Source organism: Lipotes vexillifer, unplaced genomic scaffold, assembly GCF_000442215.2.
Source record: "Lipotes vexillifer unplaced genomic scaffold, Lipotes_vexillifer_v1.1 scaffold1168, whole genome shotgun sequence".
Lineage (NCBI taxonomy): Eukaryota > Metazoa > Chordata > Mammalia > Artiodactyla > Lipotidae > Lipotes > Lipotes vexillifer.
This window is the reverse complement of record NW_006799230.1, coordinates 491,400-497,590: the sequence shown is the minus strand read 5'-3', so window position 1 is coordinate 497,590 and position 6,191 is coordinate 491,400. Positions and strand designations below refer to the sequence as shown.

The following is a 6,191-nucleotide window of genomic DNA, read 5'->3' as shown; positions in this document are numbered from 1 at the left end:
TATGTTCAAGCCGCCAACCCCAGTCCTCTCCCTGCGCTCCGACCGAAACCCGAGCCTCATCTCGCAGCCCCGCCCGCCCCGGCGTGTGAGCACACAAGCCTCTCGAGCTGGTGAGTGCCGGTCGGCTCTGATCCTCTGTGCGGGAATCTCTCCGCTTTGCCCTCCGCACCCCTGTTGCTGCGCTCTCCTCGGCGGCTCCGAAGCTCCCCGCTCCGCCTCCCGCAATCTCTGCCCGCGAAGGGGCTTCCTAGTGTGTGGAGACCTTTCCTCCTTCACAGCTCCCTCCCACTGGTGCAGGTGCCGTCCCTATTCTTTTGTCTCTGTTTTTTTTTTTTTTTCTTTTGCCCTACCCTGGTACGGGGGGAGTTTCTTGCCTTTTGGGAGGTCTGAGGTCTTCTGCCAGCGTTCAGTAGGTGTTCTATAGGAGTTGTTCCACATGTAGATGTATTTCTGGTATATCTGTGGGGAGGAAGGTGATCTCCGCGTCTTACTCCTCCGCCATCTTCCCAGCATCCCCTATGTAGTGATTGTTAAAGTGACCAAAACAATTTCATGATAATCGTAAGTCATGTCATTTACACCAAGTGCATATTATAAGGAGAAATGATATTTTGTGGAAGTAATTATAACCGTGACAAAACTGATTCTACTGGTCATTCAAAGTTCAATTGTCTAGGCTTCTTAATTCTAATACCGTTATTACTCCAGTGAAAAATTAACTTCTATTTCACACAGAATATGCAAAATTTTATTGATCAGGCAAATTTCTTATTTATAATAAAATAAATACATAGCTAGAATACCATTTGGGGAAATTTCACAGTAGATTACTTTGTGAAGAATTAATGGTCTCTCTGTAAAGTCTGATAAATATCAATACCTTGCTCTTAACAGAAAAACCAAAGTATTTTAGTAATATACAGTGCAGTCCACTCACTTTTCTCTCAATTTTAGCAATAAAAAATGTAAAATAAAATCCACCTTTGATGAAACCACAATATATCAAATGTTGATTCTTAAAATCCACAAACAATGTGGGTTTTAAGTCATTATAATTAAGCAAAGATCCTCAGAAACAGAGTTTATTAAATATAAACAGCATAGTCTTTCAGGCACTGTTTATGTTTTTCTCTTGCATCATATCAAGTTATATTACTATATATTATATTATATAATATATATTAATATATATTATATATTAATATGAGCATGTTTAATAAATGCAATGAATTTTTAGAACCTAAGGCTAAAGACCAAAAAGATTTAAAAAATATATTCATGCTTAGTAATAGGAGAAGTAAAATCAAAAAGTAAACACCCATTCTTTCACTTTGTCTGAAAAAAAGCTGATTCTGAAACACTGACTGATTTGATCCAGTTATAACTCCAGAAAGGATCATCCATGTAAACTGTGATTCCTTTTAAAGAAGCCTAATTTGAAATCAATTAGTTATTTAAATGATTAAAAAGTAAAATCACCTTAACAATGTAGATTTTCCCTGTAAATTTTAGAATTAAAAAAACTCTTAGGGCTTCCCTGGTGGTGCAGTGATTGAGAGTCCGCCTGCCGATGCAGGGGACATGGACCGGTTCGTGCCCCGGTCCGGGAGGATCCCACATGCCACGGAGCGGCTGGGCCCGTGAGCCATGGCCGCTGAGCCTGCGTGTCCGGAGCCTGTGCTCCGCAACGGGAGAGGCCACAACAGTGAGAGGCCCGCGTACCGCAAAAAAAAAAAAAAAACACACACAAAAAAACTCTTAAACTTCCAGAAAAGTTGTCCATGTAATCAATACAAAGCCTTCGTTATTCCCCCTAAACTGTTTGAGACTAAATTGAAGAGCTGAAGCCCTTACAGGCCCGGAATATTTTACTGCAAACAAGGACACTCTCATAAGTAACCATATTACAACCATCAGAAGAAAGAAATTAATACTGATACATTATTATTAACTAAAAATCATCCTATTCAGGTTTCACCAAATGTCACAATGTTTTTTATAGCAAAAACTCTAGTTCAGACTCACAAATTCATTTTGCTTTGTCATGTCTCTTCAATCTCTTTTGGTCTCTTGATTCCTCAGTCTTTCCTTGACTCCTTTGACCTTGACACATAATGGAGATTACAAGGCATTTCCTTTGCAGAAGATCCCTCTGTTGGTGTTTGCCTGATTGTTGTCATATTAGTCTAGGTTGTTTAACGTGGCAGGAATCTTACAAAAGTAATGCTGTGTTCTCATTGCATCTTATCAGTTGGCACATGATTTAAATTTTTCCTATTATTAATGGTGCTGTTTTGATGAGAGCAGGCATTCTTTTAATTTAATTTAATTAATTTTTTAATACAGCAGGTCCTTATTAGTCACCAATTTTATACACATCAGTGAATACATGTCAATCCCGATCGCCCAATTCATCACACTGCTGCTTTCCCCGCCACGGCTTTCCCCCCTTGGTGTCTACATCTGTGTCTCAACTTCTGCCCTGCAAACCGGTTCATCTGTACCATTTTTCTAGGTTCCACATACACGCATTAATATACGATATATGTTTTTCTCTTTCTGACTTACTTCACTCTGTATGACAGTCTCTAGATCCATCCACGTCTCAACAAATGACCCAATTTCGTTCCTTTTTTAGGCTGAGTAATATTCCATTGTATATACGTACCACATCTTCTTTATCCATTAGTCTGTTGATGGGCATTTAGTTTGCTTTCATGACCTGGCTATTGTAAATAGTGCTGCAATGAACATTGGGGTGCATGTGTCTTTCTGAATTATGGTTTTCTCTGGGTATATGCCCAGTAGTGGGATTGCTGGATCATATGGTAATTCTATTTTTAGTTTTGTATGGAACCTCCATACTGTTCTCCATAGTGGCTGTATCAATTTACATTCTCACCAACAGTGCAAGAGGGTTCCCTTTTCTCCACACCCTCTCCAGCATTTGTTGTTTGTAGACTTTCTGATGATGCCCATTCTAACTGGTGTGAGGTGATATCTCACTGTAGTTTTGATTTGCATTTCTCTAATAATTAGTGATGCTGAGCAGCTTTTCATGTGCTTCTTGGCCATCTGTATGTCTTCTTTGGAGAAATGTCTATTTAGGTCTTCTGCCCATTTTTGGATTGGGTTGTTTGTTTCTTTAATATTGTGCTGCATGAGCTGTTTATATATTTTGGAGATTAATCCTTTGTCCGTTGATTCGTTTGCAAATATTTTCTCCCATTCTGAGGGTTGTCTTTTCATCTTGCTTATGGTTTCCTTTGCTGTGCAAAAGCTTTGAAGTTTCATTATGTCTCACTTGTTTACTTTTGTTTTTATTTCCATTACTCTAGGAGGTGGATCAAAAAAGATCTTGCTGTGATTTATGTCAGAGAGTGTTCTTCCTATGTTTTCCTCTAAGAGTTTTATAGTGTCCAGTCTTAAATTTAGGTCTCAAATCCATTTTGAGTTTATTTTGTGTATGGTGTTAGGGAGTGTTCTAATTTCATTCCTTTACATGTAGCTGTCCAGTTTTCCCAGCACCACTTATTGAAGAGACTGTCTTTTCTCCATTGTATATCCTTGCCTCCTTTGTCAGAGATTAGTTGACCATAGGTGCGTGGGTTTATCTGTAGGTTTTCTATCTTGTTCCATTGATCTATGTTTCTGTTTTTGTGCCAGGACCATATTGTCTTGATTACTGTAGCTTGGTAGTATAATCTGAAGTCAGGGGGTCTGACTCCTCCTGCTCTGTTTTTTTCCCTCAAGACTGCTTTGGCTATTTGGGGTCTTTTGTGTCTCCATATAATTTTAAGATTTTTTTGTTCTAGTTCCGTAAAAAAAGCCATTGGTAATTTGATAGGGCTTGCATTGAATCTGTAGATTGCTTGGGGTAGTATAGTCATTTTCACAATGTTGATTCTTCCAATCCAAGAACATGGTATATCTCTCCATCTGTTGGTATCATCATAATTTCTTTCATCAGTGTCTTATAGTTTTCTGCATATAGGTCTTTTGTCTCCTTAGGTAGGTTTATTCCTAGGTATTTTATTCTATTTGTTGCAATGGTAAATGGGAGTGTTTCCTTAATTTCTCTTTCAGATTTTTCATCATTAGTGTATAGGAATGCAAGAGGTTTCTGTGCATTAATTTTGTATCCTGCAACTTTACCAAATTCATTGACAGCTCTAGTAGTTTTCTGCTAGCATCTTTAGGATTCTCTACGTATAGTATCATGTCATTTGCAAACAGTGACAGTTTTACTTGTTCTTTTCCAATTTGTATTCCTTTTATTTCTTTTTCTTCTCTGGTTGCCATGGCTAGGACTTCCAAAACTATGTTGAATAATAGTGGTGAGAGTGGACATCCTTGTATTGTTTCTTATCTTAGAGGAAATGCTTTCAGTTTTTCACCATTGAGAATGATGTTTGCTGTGGGTTTGTCATATATGGCCTTTATTATGTTGAGGTAAGTTCCCTCTATGCCCACTTTCTGGAGAGTTTTTATCATAAATGGGTTTTGAATTTTGTCAAAAGCTTTCTCTGCATCTATTGAGATGATCATATGGTTTTTATTCTTCAACTTGTTAACATGGTGTATCACATTGATTGATTTGCATATATTGAAGAATCCTTCCATCCCTGGGATAAATCGCATTTGATCATGGTGTATGATCCTTTTAATGTGTTGATGGATTCTGTTTGCTAGTATTTTGTTGAGGATTTTTGCATCCATAATCATCAGTGATATTGGTCTGTAATTTTCTTTTTTGTAGTATCTTTATCTTGTTTTGGTATCAGGGTGATGGTGGCCTCATAGAATGAGTTTGGGAGTCTTCCTTCTTCCGCAATTTTTTGGAAGAGTTTGAGAAGGATGGGTGTTAGCTCTTCTCTAAATGTTTGATAGAATTCAGCTGTGAAGCCATCTGGTCCTGGACTTTTGTTTGTTGGAAGTTTTTTTTTTTTTTTGCTGGCTGCTTGGAGTTTATTTTCTACTCTGTGCAAGGCACAGGTTAGAGGGTGCTGGAAGTCTCTCATGTGGCTTGGATAGTAAAGAGTGGAGTTCTCTAAACTTCCTTTTTGGTGTTTTGCTGTTTTGATATTAAAAACCCAACTGCTTCTGTTGGCTGCAGCCTGCTCACTCTCAGGGAGGGGAAGGAGGGGGGGCTCTTATAAGCCTAGCGCCTTGGGAGAAAGCCTGGCACTGGTAGTGGCCACTTAGGACAGGGGCCTGTAGTTGGTTTGGCCAGGCTGGCTGCCAGGCTGCTGCTTCCCCACAGCTTCCCGAGCCAGGTCACAGGTGATCATGCCGGAGGAGGCCTGGGCTGGTTCTGAGTGCTCTGGGGACTCCAACACTGTGGCCATAAATGGGAGAGTGGACTTCCCAAAAAAGAAGCTAGCCCACCAGTGTCCCGGGTCAGCTCTGGGGATAGCGGGGTGAAGGGGGATGCCTTCCCCAGGGTACTCGGCACTTCCACAGGAGCTGTTACTGGAAGTGGAGCCCAGGCGGTGCTGGTAGTAGTCATGGGTAGTAGTCGTGGGTGGCCATGCACAAGCCGCTGGAGGGGATGGCTGCCATGCTCTTGCTTGTGGGCTGGTGGAAACCTCGGCGGCGACCCCTCGCAGGCCTTGGTGCTCGATCACGGACGGCGGGGACCGGGGTGCTAGGCCACTGAGCCCATCTGCGCAGAAGACCGTGGCCAACAGCTCCACGACCCAGACACGCAGGGGCCTGTTGGAAGATTTTTAATCACAGTTTCAATTTCATTACTTGTGATTGGTCTGTTCGTATTTTCTGTTTCTTCCTGGTTCAGTTTTGGAAGGTTATACCTTTCTAAGAATTTGTCCATTTCTTCCAGGTTGTCCATTTTATTGGCATAGAGTTGCTTGTAGTAGTCTCTTAGGATGCTTTGTATTTCTGTGGTGTCTGTTGTCACTTCTCCTTTTTCATTTCTAATTGTATTGATTTGAGATTCCCTCTTTTTCTTGATGAGTCTGGCTAATGGTTTATCAGTTTTGTTTATCTTCTCATAAAACCAGCTTTTAGTATTATTGATCTTTGCTATTGTTTTCTTTGTTTCTATTTCATTTATTTCTGCTCTGATCTTTATGATTTCTTTCCTTCTGCTAACTTTGGGTTGTTTGTTCTTTCTCTAGTTCCTTTACGTGTAAGGTTAGATTGTTTATTTGAGATTTTTCTTTTTTCTT

At 40.1% G+C, this 6,191-nt stretch overlaps 1 pseudogene; it reads right to left on the bottom strand.

Moving 5' to 3' along the window:
* Positions 1-5,201: 5,201 nt before the first annotated feature.
* LOC103086803 (pancreatic progenitor cell differentiation and proliferation factor pseudogene) lies at positions 5,202-5,562 on the bottom strand (annotated as a pseudogene).
* Between the last annotated feature and the right edge of the window lie 629 nt (positions 5,563-6,191).